Source organism: Rana temporaria, chromosome 1, assembly GCF_905171775.1.
Source record: "Rana temporaria chromosome 1, aRanTem1.1, whole genome shotgun sequence".
NCBI lineage: Eukaryota > Metazoa > Chordata > Amphibia > Anura > Ranidae > Rana > Rana temporaria.
Genome location: NC_053489.1, coordinates 21,699,993 through 21,716,965, shown reverse-complemented (window position 1 = coordinate 21,716,965; position 16,973 = coordinate 21,699,993). Strand labels below are relative to the sequence as shown.

The 16,973-nt window shown below is 42.8% G+C and overlaps 1 pseudogene; it reads left to right on the top strand.

The window, feature by feature from the left end:
• The window catches only part of LOC120928132, a 42,367-nt pseudogene that overhangs the window by 10,798 nt on the left and 14,596 nt on the right, over positions 1-16,973 (top strand).

Below are 16,973 nucleotides of genomic sequence, written 5' to 3'. Positions count from 1 at the left end.
TGAAACAAACGCACTACCATCGACCCTAAGGTCATTACCCTCCCTTCTGAGCTTCAGGAAGGGTTTAAAGACCTTTCTATTTATCCAAGCCTACGGATAAAAATCTGATTATAATCCTGCTAGATGGTACATGGTTTCTTACTTTGCTCCCCCCCACTCTATCTGTCTTTTCTTTGATCTACCTCCCCCACTTATAGCTCCGTACTTTCAACCTAGGGCCCTCTACCAGTTTATCTGTCATCTTAGTTGATTCTAGGGTCAGTGTGTGCCTAGACGCGCTCCTAAGGGGGCATATTTGGCGCAGTATAAATCCTATATCATCATCATCATCATACTACACCCCCCCCCCCCCCGGTACGAAATTTAAAGGAATATTTCACTTTTATTGTTTCACTTTAAGCATTATTAAAATCACTGCTCCCGAAAAAACAGCAGTTTTTAAAACTTTTTTTTGCATTGATTCATGTCACCTGGGGCAGGACCCGGGTCCCCAAACACAATAATAATGACAATAACTTGCATATAAGCCTTTAAAATTAGCACTTTAGATTTCTCCCATAGACTTTTACGCCGAACGGGCGAACAGGCAATGTTTGAGTTGAACATGGGTTTGACTCGAACTCGAAGCTCATCCCTTGTCAGACGACCACCTTCTCTATTGCTCCTTCTTTGACTGACCAAAGCCTCAGCAACACGTTGTCCAGGACCAGGATTTTGTAACCTCCCAGTCTCTGGGAACGCGTTGCACAGACCTTTATGCAAGGCCTCCCGAAGATGTTTCATCTTCTGCTCCCTCTACGACGGCAAGATAAGATCCGCAACCTGTAACGTGGATCAAGGAGGATTGCCAGCCAGTAATGATCCCACTCCTTGATAGCACAAATACAAGGATCCTTCCGCAGGCTTGGCAAGATGAGGGAGGCCATGCAGTGTAGGTTTGCAGAGGCATTCGGTGCTCTGGGTCACTCAGGACGCAGCCACCTCCTCCCAGCCACGTACAAGTCCATGGGCTTCTGAGGACTGTAAATGAGCCCTTCCATTCTGCTGCTGCATGCCTCCAATCTGACACAATCCTCCTCCTCCTTCTCCTCCTCCTCATCCTCTTTCTGTGTGATAGGCGGGCCAGCAAGAACACTGTCTGGATAAAGGGGGCCTTGAGAGGTAAGGAAGTCCTCATCTTCCTCCCTCTGTTCTGCCTCAAGTGCCCTGTCCATTATTCTACGCAGCGTGTGCTCTAACAGGTGGACAAGAGGGACAGTGTCATTGATGCATGCACTGTCACTGCTCACCATCCTTGTGGCCTCCTCAAATGGTGACAGGACAGTACATGCATCCCTGATCATGGCCCACTGGTGTGGGGAAAAAACAAGCTCCCTTGAACCTGTCCTGGTGCCATATTGGCACAGATACTCATTGATGGCCCTCTGCTGCTTCCACCTGGTGGGCATGTCACAGATTAGGTGGGCAGGTTGTATTCCTTTTGGAATGCCGAGCACTGGCATTATATGACCGGTGGAAATGCACACAGACTTTCCTGGCCTGCCTCAGGAGATCCTGTAAGGTACCTGCCCAAGAACCGCTGCACCACCAATATAAGGACGTGAGCCAAACAGGGCACATGAGTCAGTTGTCCCTATCAGAGGGCGGAGAGGAGGTTGGTGCCATTGTCGCAAACCACCTTTCCTGGCTTAAACTGGTGTGGCGTCAACCACCTCTGAGCCTGCCCCTGCAGAGCTGAAAGAACCTCTTCACCAGTGTGGCTCCTGTCTCCCAAGCACACCAGCTCAAGCACTGCATGGCATCTTTTTGCCTGCGTACCTGCGTAGCCCCTTGAACGCCTATGGAGCACCGCTGGTTCTGAGGACAAAGCACAGAAAGAGGCCATGGAGGAAGAAGAAGAGGAGGGGGTGGAGGAGAGAGGTGTGTCAGAATCACCAGTAGTAGCATTTTGGAGGCGTGGTGGTGGAATAACCTCCAACACTACTACACCTTGTCCTGCATCCTTCCCAGCTGCCAGCAGAGTCACCCAATGCACCATGAAAGATAGGTAATGTCCCTGTCCATGCCTGCTGGACCATGAGCCAGCGGTTATATGCACCTTACCACTGACCGCCCTGTCCAGCAAGGCCAAGACATTGCCTTCCACATGCAGGTGGAGATCCGGAATCGCCTGCTGTGAGAAAAAGTGGCGTTTGGGAACCTGCCACTGAGGAACCGCACATTCCACAAACTCACGGAAGGGGGCAGAGTCTACCAACTAAAAAAGGCAGCAGTTGAAGTGCTAGCAATTTATCCAAGCTAGCATTCAACTGCTGGGCATGTGGATGGCTGGGAGCGAACTTCTTTTGGTGGTGCAACAGCTGGGGCAGGGAAATTTGCCTGGTACAATCGGACGTCGGTGTACCGATAGCAGATTGCCCGCAAGTACTTGGCTGTGACACACCTAATTCTACACCTTCATTCCTCTCAGTGCAGGTTTCAGAGAGGACTGAAGGTATAGTGGGGTTGGAGGTCCCAGCTGATAAGGAGCAAGGAGAGGTCCGCTTTGTTCTTTGGTGTGGATCTTTTAGGTACGCTTGCCAATAAACTGCATGACAGGTCGCTATATGTCTGGTCAAGCATGTGGTTCACAAGCGGGTGGTGTTTTGGCCACACAAGATACGCTTGAGACAGATGTTGCAAATAGTAGCGGTGCGATCTGATGCACTTGTCTCAAAAAATGGCCACACCAAAGAACTTTTGGAATAACGTGCAGAGACAGCAGCGCCCTGCACATGCGGAGCTCTGCGGGGTGATGCAGTCGGTGTGCTACCCTTAAGCTGGCCCCTGGAGGGCATCCTGCCTTGTTGGACATGTGCCTTCTCCTCCTCCTCCTCCTCCTCTCTCCTATCAGGCACCCACGTAGAGTCAGTGACCTCATGATCCCCTCCCTCCTCATCACTGTAGCAAACCTGGCAGTATGCTACAACTGGGGGTACATGACTCCCAAATTCCTGTCCTTCTTGGGCACCTCCCTCTCTGGGCTCACGTTACTGCCTTCTTATAGCTGGGTACCATCATCAGAACCTTCAAAATGCTGGGAATCCTCCTGCAGCATGTACCCAACACTGTGGTCAAACAGTTTGGGGGACTCCTCAGGAGGACATGGTGGGGCTAGGGAAGGAGTGACTGATGCCATTGAGCTGAGGGAAGAGGCTGCATGGCAGCTGCTTTGCCAGACAAATTACCCTGGGCCTGGGTGAGAAAGGATGAGGAGGATGAGGACGGCTTGGTCATCCACTCTACCATGTCTTCGGCATGTTGCGGCTCAACATGGCCAGCTGCCAAAAAAAAGGACAAGCGTGTTCCCCCACACGTGCTGATGAGGATGCACCATGTCCACGACCAGCACTGTTGCCTCTAGACACAGAGCCTGCTTGCCCTCTTTAATCGGCTTGTGACTGTCTGCCTCTCCTTGTTGTCCTTCCAGACATACTAATGGCTTGCAGGGAGATGTAGCTGCACAAAGCTGGGATGTATATATATATATGTATATATATATATATATATATATATATATATATATATATATATATATATATATAGGGGCAGATCAAAGATTGCGCATCGTATCTTTGTTTTGGTATCCCCAAAACGAGATACGACGGCATCTGTGTTAGATCCGACAGGTGTACGTCTTCGTACGCCGTCGGATCTTAGATGCAATTTTTCGGTGTCCGCTAGGTGGCGTTCACGTCGTAATCCGCGTCGAGTATGCACATTAGCTATTTCCGACGATCCACGAACGTACGAGCGGCCGTCGCATTTTTTTACGTCGTTTCCGTTCGGCTTTTTCCGGCGTATAGTTAAAGCTGCTATCTGGTGGCGTACACAGTGTTAAGTATGGCCATCGTTCCCGCGTCTAATTTTGAAAATTTTACGTCGTTTGCATAAGTCGTCCGTGAATGGGGCTGGACGCCATTTACGTTCACGTTGAAAACAATGACGTCCTTGCGACGGGAAATTTTAGGGACGGCGCATGCGCAGTTCGTTAGGCGCGGGGACGCGCTTCATTTAAATGAAGCGCGTCCCCTACCTGCCCAATTTGAAATCCATCGCGAGACATACACTACGCCGCCGTAACTTACGGCGCAAATTCATTGAGGATTTAAACCAAAGCCAGGTAAGTTACAGCGGCGTAGCATTTCTCAAATCCTCGCCGGGCTCTACCCCATAATGATTATACTGCAGCTAGCAGAATCAACTGTCTGCCTGTAGTATTATTAGTAAGAGAACACCAGCAATTGTCTTCAATTAGCTTTAGGTACACACTGTGCAGAGGACACAGTATACTAACTGAAAATACTTGCAGCTCCCTGCCTGTGGTATTAGTATGAGAACACCAGCAATTGTATTTAGGTAGCTTTAGGTGCACACTGTGCAAAGGACACAGTACACTAAATGAAAATACTGAAGCTCCCTGCCTGTATTAGTATGAGAACACCAGCAATTGACTTCAGGTAGCTTTAGGTGCACACTGTGCAAAGGAGACAGTACACTAAGTGAAAATACTGCAGCTCCCTGCCTGTGGTATTAGTATGATAACACCAGCAATTGTCTTCAGGTAGCTTTAGGTACACACTGTGCAGAGGACACAGTACACTAACTGAAAATACTTGCAGCTCCCTGCATGTGGTATTAGTATGAGAACACCAGCAATTGTATTTAGGTAGCTTTAGGTGCACACTGTGCAAAGGACACAGTACACTAAATGAAAATACTGAAGCTCCCTGCCTGTATTAGTATGAGAACACCAGCAATTGACTTCAGGTAGCTTTAGGTGCACACTGTGCAAAGGACACAGTACACTAAGTGAAAATACTGCAGCTCCCTGCCTGTGGTATTAGTATGATAACACCAGCAATTGTCTTCAGGTAGCTTTAGGTACACACTGTGCAGAGGACACAGTACACTAACTGAAAATACTTGCAGCTCCCTGCATGTGGTATTAGTATGAGAACACCAGCAATTGTATTCAGGTAGCTTTAGGTGCACACTGTGCAAAGGACACAGTACACTAAATGAAAATACTGCAGCTCCCTGCCTGTATTAGTATGAGAACACCAGCAATTGTATTCAGTTAGCTTTAGGTGTACATTGTGCAAAGGACACTAAATGAAAATACTGCAGCTCCCTGCCTGTATTAGTATGAGAACACCAGCAATTGTATTCAGGTAGCTTTAGGTGTACACTGTGCAAAGGACACAGTACACTAAATGAAAATACTGCAGCTCCCTGCCTGTATTAGTATGAGAACACCAGCAATTGTATTCAGGTAGCTTTAGGTGTACACTGTGCAAAGGACACTAAATGAAAATACTGCAGCTCCCTGCCTGTATTAGTATGAGAACACCAGCAATTGTATTCAGGTAGCTTTAGGTGTACACTGTGCAAAGGACACAGTACACTAAATGAAAATACTGCAGCTCCCTGCCTGTATTAGTATGAGAACACCAGCAATTGTATTCAGGTAGCTTTAGGTGTACACTGTGCAAAGGACACAGTACACTAAATGAAAATACTGCAGCTAGCACAATCACTTGCCTGCCTGTCAGTATACTAGGTAGAGAATAACAGGAATGGATCTAGCTAAACTGAATACAGTGTATAAATATATATACAACACATGGGATGCATATATATCCTCTACACACTGTAACTGCAGCTAACTGACTTGCCTGCCTGCCTGCTCTATCTAACTCAAATGAAATGACACTGTCTCTCTCTCTCTCCATCTCTCAGCATGCCGGAACACACTACACAAGTCCGACTTCCAGGCGGCCTTATATAGTGAGGGGTGTGTACTAAATCCCCTGAGGCATAATTGGTCAAAGCCACCCTGGCTTTGGCCAATTATGGCTCTCTGTTTTTTCCGCTCTGTGATCGGCCAAAGCATGCGGGTCATAGTGCATGCTTGGCCAATCATCAGCCAGCAATGCACTGCGATGCCATAGTGAATTATGGGCCGTGACACACCACACAAATTTGGCGCGAACGGCCCATAATGTTTAAAATTCAGCGAACGACCAAACAGACGATGTTCGAGTGGAACATGGGTTCGACTCGAACTCGAAGCTCATCCCTACCCTCCAGCAGCTCTAATATGTATATATCCCTATTCCCTCTCCTCCTCTAGATGCAAGCTGATCTAAAAGCCTATAAGCTACAACTAACCATTTCTTTATGTTCTAGTTAAAGATCTCTATAGCACACTTTTATATATATATATATATATATATATATATATATATATATATATATATATATATATATATATATATATATATATATATATATATTCTTTTGTTTCAATATTATGTCAATCAGGGCAAATACCCACTGTTTATTTGACATACCAGTTTTCTTTTTTCTCTTGACTATGGAATGTTTTTAATACTAATTCTGTATGTGCTGTTTATTACCAAATAAATCATGTTTGGAAAAAAACAATATATATATACGGTATATATTTTTTTCCCCACAATTTTTATTTTCACAACTTATTTCTCACACAAGGCATACTTGCAATTGCACCCCAAAACACATTCTGTTACTGCCAAATAAGGGGATATTACATGTGTGAGATTTTTTTCACAGCCTAGACAGATAGAGGGACCCAAAATCCATGAAGCACTTTTGAGCTTTCAAGAAGCATAAATGATGCATAATTACACATCTAATTTCCTGGCTTCCTATCACACTGTTGAAGGCCCTGTAGCACCAGGGCAATGTAAAACCCACAAAACTACCACATTTTGAAAAGCAAACACCTGAATGCATTTTCTATGATGCATAATGATTTTTTTTTGTCAGAAAAGTCTTGCCTATAGTGCAAATTAAGTTTCCCGGCACATACATATGCGCATGCAGAGGTGCGGCATCTTGCCAGGCAGATGTTCATGGGCATATGTGCGTGCACTTGCACACATGCATGTACACTCATGCATCCGGGCATGCGCCTGTCACTAATGCTGGCACCAAACGAGCAATTTAAACAGGCAGTATTGGCTCATTGTTGTTTGGTCTACAGGTTCTTTGTGCTCGTTCTTAATTCCTGAGTTTGACCTCTGATCCTGATCTGACTTGTTTCTGACCTTTGTTTGTCTGCCTCCTGCCCTGAACTTGACTCTTCTCTGAATTCTGCTTCTGCCTCCTGTTCTTGCCTGACTTATCTCATGTTGCTGACTTGGCTTGTGATCCAACTTTTCTGCTGCCTGCTGTGTATGCCTGATCTGCCCGACCGTTACCAACCCTGCTTTTCTGACCCTGTATTCTGCTCATCAAGCCTGTTACAGATCTTTAGTCCATCAAGTTCTTAATTCCTGCGGCATATCCACAGTCTGCTGCCAACCACGGGATCATGCCGACCTGCTGCCATATAACGACGGCGGCTGGTCGGCAAGACTTTAGCCCAGGTTCACACTGGGCTGCGGGAGTGAAGCTGTGCGAGTTCAGCTGAACTCACACGATTTCACTCTCGCTGGCAGTGCCGATTTCGGCCGCAATTATAGAGACATCTGTGCAGGTTTCTGCACAGATGTCAATGTAAATCGCAAAATTGCAAAAAGTAGTACAGGAACTTCTTTTTGAAATCGGTGCAGCGCCCAAGATGCGGCATCACACCGATTAGGACGGTGACATTGCTGGCAATTTGCAGCAAATACCGCCGTTTTGACATGCGATTTAACATGCCAAATCGCATGTCAAAACGCACCAGTGTAAAACCAGGCCTCACAATCACTTTAACTGAACAAGCTTAAGATAGAGACTGATTAGTTGCCTTGCACAGCTGGTCCAGATTCTGGTTGCTCCAGTTTTGATAAATTCCCACCTTTATTTCCTATTATTCGCTTTCACTGATGCCTGTAATAATTTATGTAATAATACATTTATTCTTGCATACATTTTTTATCCTATCCGGTGAAATAAAACCACCACTAAAATCTGCTTATAGATCTATTATACACAGCTCTATTTGTTGCGCTCCAAAAAATATATAATAATACATTCCCTAAAGTTTCCGTCTGTTGATTTAATGTTAAAAGTTACACATCATTTATACATAGGGTTTTCTTTCTCTTAAGATTAGCTATGGAGCTAGAGATACTTTACTAAGTGACAGAAAGATGTACCCAAACTTTTTCCGGACAGTTCCGGATGATGAGATGCAATATGTGGCCATAGTAAAATTACTGGAAAGGTTGAAGTGGAACTGGGTCGGGATCCTTACATCTGATAATGAATACGGAGAGAGGGAGATCCGACAACTCAGCAAACATTTATCTGATCATGGAATTTGTATTGAATTCAAGATTTTGGTGTCTAAAGAGAATTATAATAAAATTCCTGCAGAGCTGCGAACCTCAACTACGGAAGTTATTATTATTTGTGGCTCCGTTAGTATGACTTATTACACGTTTTTGTTTAAAAATGTCCCTTATTTCATGGAGAAAACATTTATTCTACAAGATTCTTGGTCAATAAGTGCTAATTTTTTAATTTCTAGCAACTGCAGCTTGGTGTTTACGTACCCCTTTTTTTACATAATGGGATTACAGGAATATTTTGATAATTTTAATATATTCAACCACTTAAATGACCCACTGATGGAGGATATTCTCATATCTGAATATCAATGCTTTTCAAAAAAACAAATGAAAAATTCCCTTATTCCAATCACAACTGGATTACCTCTTAGGAACTGCAATTTGGAGACATTTTCAACTGGTTTATCTTTAATTGAAGAGAAAACATCCTATTCAGTGTTTATTGCAGTCTACGTTTTGGCTCAAGCATTACGTGACATGTATTTCTCTTTTAAATTAAATAACAAACAAGCTGAAATAAATTCACACACACTAAAGTATAAGGTGAGAGTGTTTGATAAAAGTTTACTTGTATCTTTTAAACTCAACCTAGTACTGGGATGCAATGTGCCCAAACACGTCCTTCAGCCACACAAAAATCAGCCCAAATTTAGATTTATTTTTAGTTTGGAAAATCCTTTTCCTGTTGAAGTTTTTTCGTTTTTGAACATGTTTAAACATACATTTAGGCCCCCAAACAGTATGGCCCGGATTCAGAAAGGACTTACGATGGCGTATCTCCAGATACGCCGTCGTAAGTCCAAATGAGCGCCGTTGTATCTATGTGCTTATTCAAAAAGGCAGTTACGCCTGAATTTGGCCAAGATACAACCGGCGTAAGTCTCTTACGCCGTCGTATCTCGGGTGCATATTTACGCTGGCCTTAAGGGGTGCTTCCGTATATTTACGCATCGAATATGCAAATGACCTAGATGCGCCGATTCACGAACGTACTTCCGCCCGTCGGATTTAGCTACGCTGTTTAAGTAAGGCTTATGTCCGGCGTAAGTTTACCCCTCATTAAGCAGGGGTAAGTCATGTTAAGGTATGGACGTCGGAAACTGTCGGAACAGCGTCATATTTTATGTTGTTTGCGTAAGTCGTATGTAGATGGGGCTGGGCGTAAGTTACATTCACGTCTAAAGCATTGAGCCAACGTATCTTAGGGAGTATTTGCGACGTGATTCTAAACATGCGCGCGCATGCGCCGTTCGATCGGCCATGCATTTACATGGGTCACGGTTAATTTAAATACAACACGCCCACGGCCTTGCTTATTTGAGATAGGCGGGCTTAGGCCGGCCCATTTACGCTAAGCCGACGTAACTTTGGGAGCAAGTGCTTTGTGAATACTGTACTTGCCTCCCAATGTTAGGTCGGCGTAGCGCATATGAGATGTGCTACGCCCGCTCAAAGATGCGACAATGTATCTGAATCGCGGCCTATATATATTTTTTTTAAAACAGAGACCCTGGAGAAAAATGCTTATAGTTTAAATGTTTTATGTCAGATGATACTACCAATGACAATTTTTTGTTTTTCGGAAGAGATACAGTAATTTTAGGGCATACAAATGTAATATATTAACCACTTTTTTGGTAAAATTTAAAAGATGCAGTTGCTCTAAATGTAGTTGCTCTAAGTAGAGAGATACCTGGTATCTCAAGCTTACAAATTACCTGTGCCCTTGAAATGGTGAAAAACTTTAGTACGCTAAATTTTACTCAGGTGATGCTTTAACCTTTCGCTGACACTTTGCACTTTTTGCACATATGTTTAAAAAAATAATTTTAGGCCTGAAAATTACATAAAACCTCCAAACATTATATAGTTTCTGAAAGCAGACACTCCAGAGAATAACATAGTGGTAATTCCCTAAATACCCTGAAGTGAATATTAGGGACAAAAAACACAATAAACTACCCAAATATTTTGTAAAATATAAAATTTGAGTAAATAGTTACCCAACATGTCAAACCTTAACTTTGTGTGCGCCTGTGAAATGGAAACAGACTTCGGTACCCTATATTTTCTATTGGCGATGGAGCAAAAGCCCCCTCTAGGTCTTCAATTTATTGTTACAGAGGTAATATTGTGCTAGATTTATTGCTCTCACTTTGGCATGTAATGCAATATGTAACACGTGTAACATTTGTATCGTAATCAACATTTTCCTGTGTAGGCGTCCTTGGCCCGTGTGTTTACATTCATACGTGTGTATTTTGTTTTTGGAAAATAAGAAATGTGCAATTTGTTTTGTTCTGAATTTGTTCTTTAATGAATTTTGACAAATCCATTAATTTGGAAACATCCGAATTAATAAAAACTTGTTTAACAAATTTTTCAGAATATTCAAAATTCCAAAATTCGTAAATTCAAAATTCCAAAATCAGAAAACCCGAAAACTAGAAAATCTGAAGTAATAACTAACTATTAAATCACAGGTATTGGAATTTCCTTTCAAATTTGGCTGTTTGTGAACGTAATGAACACAAATTTATCCGAAGTTACGAATTATCTAAAACAACGAATGCTGTATCTAAACAAATGGAACATAACAAATTTATAATAATAAATGTCAATAATAATAACTTTTTATTATAATTATATATTGTTAATTTGTTCTGTTCCATTTGTTTAGATGCGGCATTCGCTATTTCAGATAATTCGTAACTTCAGATAAATTCATATTTGTTGCGTTCACTAACAGCCAAATTCGAAAGGAAATTCCAATACCTATAATTTAATAGTTAGTTAATATTTAGAATTTAGAATATAGAACCTTCTGCAGCAAAACTGACATACCGTATATAAAGTAAAAAAAATACATTTAAATAGATTTTTGCTGCAAATTGTCTTTATTTTATAAACAACAGTGCACTCAGAACAAGATTAGATATTCTTTGTATAAATTCTGGTGTCTCTTTGGTAGACTTTGGATGAGCAGGCCTTATGCGAAGAGGCCAATTTAGAGAACACTCGGGCCAAGATTAAAGTTTTTTTTTTATACATTCTGGTGTCTCGTTTGCAGAGTTTGGATAGTAACAGGTGCAGAAAAATTGGGCCCTGGGTGATGGTGATGCTTTCACATCATAACCTTTCACAGTTATCTTTCGCAAATGCAGGATTGGACTCTGCTCCTAAAAATTATGTTGCACCTGTGCAGACAATTTAGTTCTTATTGTTGGTGGTGCATGCACATTGTAACCCCTCACAGTTCTTCTTGGGGGGGAAAATATATATATATATATATATATATATATATATATATATATATATATATATATATATGCACTTGTCACACAGGTGCAAAAACATGTGGTCTTCCAGATCCCCAACACATTTAATGAGCTACATTGCCATCAGATGCTTAATAGCTTCTGCTAATCCAGGACTGATTAATTTTGAAAAATGTCAGCCGGTCAACAGGGTCTTTGGACAGACAAACTCTTTTATCCGTCACAAAACCTCTGGCAGCACTAAATGCCCCTTTAGAAAGCATGCTGAATGCAGGGCAGCCCAGCAGCCCAATTGCATACTTGACAAGTTCTGGTCAGTGGTTTATTCTCGTGACCCAATAACCCAGTAGATTGTCTACTGGAAAGCTCCCCCTGTCTGTTTTTGTCCCTAGATAATCTTTCACCACCGCCGATGGGATCTTGTAGCTGACAGCCCTGGGTGCTGAGGACTACAATTTGTTTTTAAATGCATTACTTAGGAGGCCTCCTTCTACACCGTCCATGAGACTGAAACCTACCAGAGTCTGGAAAAGTGTTACATAAACTCCTCTTTAGGTGTCCTCAAGATATTTCATCTTGTGCTTCAGGAGCAAAGGCATGGTGAGTTCCAAGACTTTCCCCTAGTAATGGAGGGTCAAAGAGGTTTGCCAACCAATAATGATCCTTTTCCTTGATGCCACAAATTCTCAGGTCCTTTCACATGCTTTGAAAAATAAGGGAGCCCATGCACCGCAAGTTTATGGAGGCATGAGAATCAGAGTCCCCAGGGTCACTGAGGAATACGCTATCTGGAACTGCCTCCTCCCAACCCTGTACTACTCCCAAGGTTACTGGGGAGTGAAAACCATCTCTTACAGAGTTAATTATGTCATTATCTGCTTCAATGCCTCCACAGCTTCCTTAAATTTTCATCTTCCTCCATCTCCTTCTCCTCTTGTCTGTTATATGGCCTTGCAAGGATGGGGTCTGCATAAAGTGGACCTTGAGAGGAAAGGAAGTCCTCCTCTTCCTCCCGCTGCTCTGGCAAGAGTGCCCTGTCCATAATGTTACACCGAGTATGCTCCAGCAGGAACAAAAAAGGTATTGTGTCTCTGATGCATGGATTGTCACAGCTCGCCATCCTTGTCTCCTCCTCAAATGGTGACATTACAGTGCATGCTTTCTTTATCAGCAGCCACTGGCGTGGGGAAAAAAGCTGAGCTCCTCTGAGCCTGAGCCTGTGCCATACTCACACAGGTACTTGTCGATGGCCCTCTGTTGCATGTGAAGCCATCGCAACATTGCCAAAGTCAAGTTCTGCCTGGTTAGTGCCATTATCGTACGCCACCATTCCTGACTCCAGCTGCTATGGCATTAACCACCTCTGGGCCTGCCCCTGCAGAGCTGAAAGAAACTTTGCTCCAGTGTGGCTTCTGTGTCCTAGACCAGCTGAAGCACTGAATGGCATATTTTAGCCTGACTTGTTCAATAGCCCCTTGAACGCTTAGGGGGTACCGATGGTTCATAGGACAATTCAGCAGAAGAGGGCATTGAAGAGGAGGAGGGGTGAAACTCACAGATCTCACATCATCACCACCAGTTGTATGGAGACATAACGGCAAAACAAGCTCCATCACTGAACCCTGTATTGCATCCTTCCAAGCTGCAAGCAGAGTTACCCAGTGATTGAAATAGTTCATCCCTTACCATGCTTGCTGGACCACTTGTCAGCAGTAATGTGGACCTTGCTTCTTACTGCCTTGCCCAACAATGCCAAAACATTGCCTTCCACATGATGGTACAGAGCTGGAATGGCCTTATATGCAAAGAAACAGTGTCTGGGAACCTGCCGTTGTGATACAGCACATTCTGCAACTTCATGAAAGGGGCTGAATCCACCAGATGGAAAGGCATGGGTTGTAAAGCCGTCAATTTTCTCAAGCTGTAATTTAGACACCGGGAATGTGGGATACATAGTTACATAGTAGACGAGGTTGAGGTTGAAAAAAGACAAAACCAACCCATGTGTGTGATTATATGTCAGTTTTACATTGGATATTCAGGTGCATATCTAATCGTTTTTTAAATTATCGATGCTCCCTGCTTAAAACGCTGCCTGTGGAAGAGAATTCCACATCCTAACCACTCTTACAGAAAAGAACGCTCTACAGATTTTTAGGTTAAACCGCTTTTCTTCTAGTTTTAGTGAATGGCTGCGTGTTCCCTTTGGCGGAAATTTTTTCTCCCTAATGTGGGGTTACCAGTAAGGTATTTGTATATTGAAATCATATCCCCTCTCAAGCGTCTTTTCTCCAGAGAGAATAAGTTCAGTTCTTGTAACCTATCCTCATAACTAAGGTCCTCCAGTCCCTTTATTAGTTTTGTTGCCCTTCTCTGGAATCTCTCCAGTTCCAGCACATCCTTCCTAAGGACTGGTGCCCATAACTGGACAGCATACTCCAGGTGCGGCTGGACCAGAGTCTGTAGAGTGGGGGAATTATTGTTTTATCTCTGGAGTTAATCCCTTTTAAATGCATGCCAATATTCAGTTTGCTTTGCTTGTAGCAGCTTGGCATTGAATGCCATTGCTGAGCCTGTCATCTACTACAACCCCCAGGTCCTTTTCTATCCTAGCATCCCCAAGAGGTTCTCCCCCTAGTGAATAGATTGCATTCATTATTTTGCCACCCAAATGCATTTTAAATTTTTCTACATTCAAGCTCATTTGTTATGTATTTGCACAACCCATTAATTTGTTCAGATCTTCTTGAAAGATTTCCACATCATGCAGATAAGTTATTGCCCTTCTTAGCTTAGTACTGTCCGCAAATACAGAGATTGAGCTGTTTATCCCAATCTCCAGGTCGTTTATGAATAAATTAAATAGGATTATTCCCAGGACAGAACCATGGGGGATCCCGCTTTACACCCTGGACCATTCCGGGTACTCCCTATTTATCACTACCCTCTGAACTCACCCCTGTAGACAGTTTTCAATCCATGTGCTCACCCTATGGTCCAGATACACCACGTTGTTCCAGATGAGGCAGAGCCAGAGTTTTGCATGGTCCAGGGTGTGAAGTAGGGTCCCCTATGGTTCTGTCCTGGGAATAATCCTATTTAATTTGTTCATTAACGACCTGGAGATTGGGATAAACAGCTCAATCTCTGTATGAATTATGATTGAATTATGTCTTGAATGTAAGCATTTGCAAATCACATTCTTTACTAATAACCTCAAAACAATTTATCTGATTGCAAGTGCTCAGCAAATAGGTCATCTCATCATGGTGGCATTTTCAAAACGAGAAATAACAAAATAAATAATCTATATTCAAAAAATTATTGAATGTTCTGTATACTTGTTACCTACAGTCAATTCTGTATTTTTTTTTTAAAAGTTGTCCCGCTATGTAAAAAAAGTCCAGTACAAGGATCCGAATGGCAAAGTCATATTTTTTAATGATAAAGGAGAATTGCCCAGCCCACTGGACATTGTAAATTGGATAAGGAAAACAGAGGGTACCTATTGGATGCATGTGGGCCACTTTGATGGATCCCTTTCAGAGGATCAGCAACTTACACTAAAAACAAAGCTAATATCATGGAAAGGTGACAAGGTGAGCTACACTGGTGAAGCTGATTCATAACAAAAAAAACATACTAGTTTTGGGCTTAAAGCCCATCTCCAGTCAAAACCTCCCCCCTCCCATCCTCCAATCCTGTTTATTCCATGGTGCTTAGATGAAGTTGTCAGGTCTAGATGTGTGGATATTAATGCCGGGATATTTTCCCATCACTCATTATAACTGAAGAAGTGGATAAACTACAAAACATCTTTTACATTACAGAACAAGACTAGTTGAATGTGACTAACTACTACTAGATAACCCCCTCCTCATTACTGTGACATAGACACTTAGGCCGCATACACACGATCAGTCCATCCGATGAGAATGGTCCGACGGACCGTTTTCATCGGTTCACCGCTGAAGCAGACTGATGGTCTGATGTGCGTACACACCTTCGTTTTCAAAACCGATCGGGTCAGAACGCGGTGACATAAAACACACGACGTGCTGAAAAAAAAGAAGTTCAATGCTTCCAAGCATGCGTCGACTTGATTCTGAGCATGCCCGGGTTTTGAACCGATGCTTTTGTGTACTAACCATCGGTTTTGACCTATCGGTCAGCCGTCCATCGGTTCGATTTTAAAGCAAGTTCTCTTTTTTTGGACCGAAGGACAACAGACCGATGGGGTGTACACACGGGCGGTTTGGACCGATGAAACTGAACTTCAGTCCGTTTTCATCGGTTTGGTCTGACCGTGTGTATGCGGCCTCAATGAAGGACCCTGACTCCTGTGCACAGAAGAAAATATAAGACTTCAGAGCATAATGACCATCAGGATCATCCATGGCCAGATTCTTTCCCAGGCCTTCTGAATCAATATGACTGAAAAAAGAAAAAAAAACAGTTGCAAATAGTAATTCTCCCAATCAGAAATTGACAGTTACTATATATTTTCATAAAAAAGTTTATAAACCATTTGGAGCTGCCTGAATTTCTCCATGAGTGCCTCCTAAAATGTGATACAAAAAATAATAATCTAGTAACAAAATAACACACACACACACACACATTTTTCATTGTCTTATACACTGGTGGACAACTAGTTAAAACAATCAAAGTCCTTTGTTAAAAAAAAAAAAAAAAACATAAAGAATGTCTGAAACTTCTAGATAGTGACTACCAGAAAAAAAACTGTAATTAAAAAAGTAAAAATAAGTAATTAGACTGCTTAATGGTGTCCTGCCCAATTAAAAAGACCAAACAATGGGGGTTATTTACGAAAAGGCAAATCCATAGAATGCAATCAGATAAAAAAGCTTCACTGTAAAAAAAGCTTCACTGTACCCATTTGCAAACTCACTGTGCCAATTACAACCACTTTAAAGTGAATTAATACTTGGATTACCCTTGGGGGTTTGCACAATCATTCACCATTATTTTTTCAACTATGAAGTAAGTCAGTAAGATTTGCGCTATTGTTCCGGAGGCACAGGGCAACGTTTTTGCCCTGCGCCCCCGCAAATTTACTGCGCTACCCGCGATTCACGGAGCAGTAGCTCCGTAAATTGCGCGTGCGCTGTTTAAACTTGCCCTGCGTTAGGGCACCTAATGTAAATGATCCCGTAAGAGGCGGGATTCATTTAAATTAGGCGCGCTCCCGCGCCGATCGTAGAGCGCATGCTCCGTCGGGAAACTTTCCCGACGTGCATTGCGGCAAATGACGTCGCAAGGACGTCATTTGCTTCAAAGTGAACGTGAATGGCGTCCAGCGCCATTC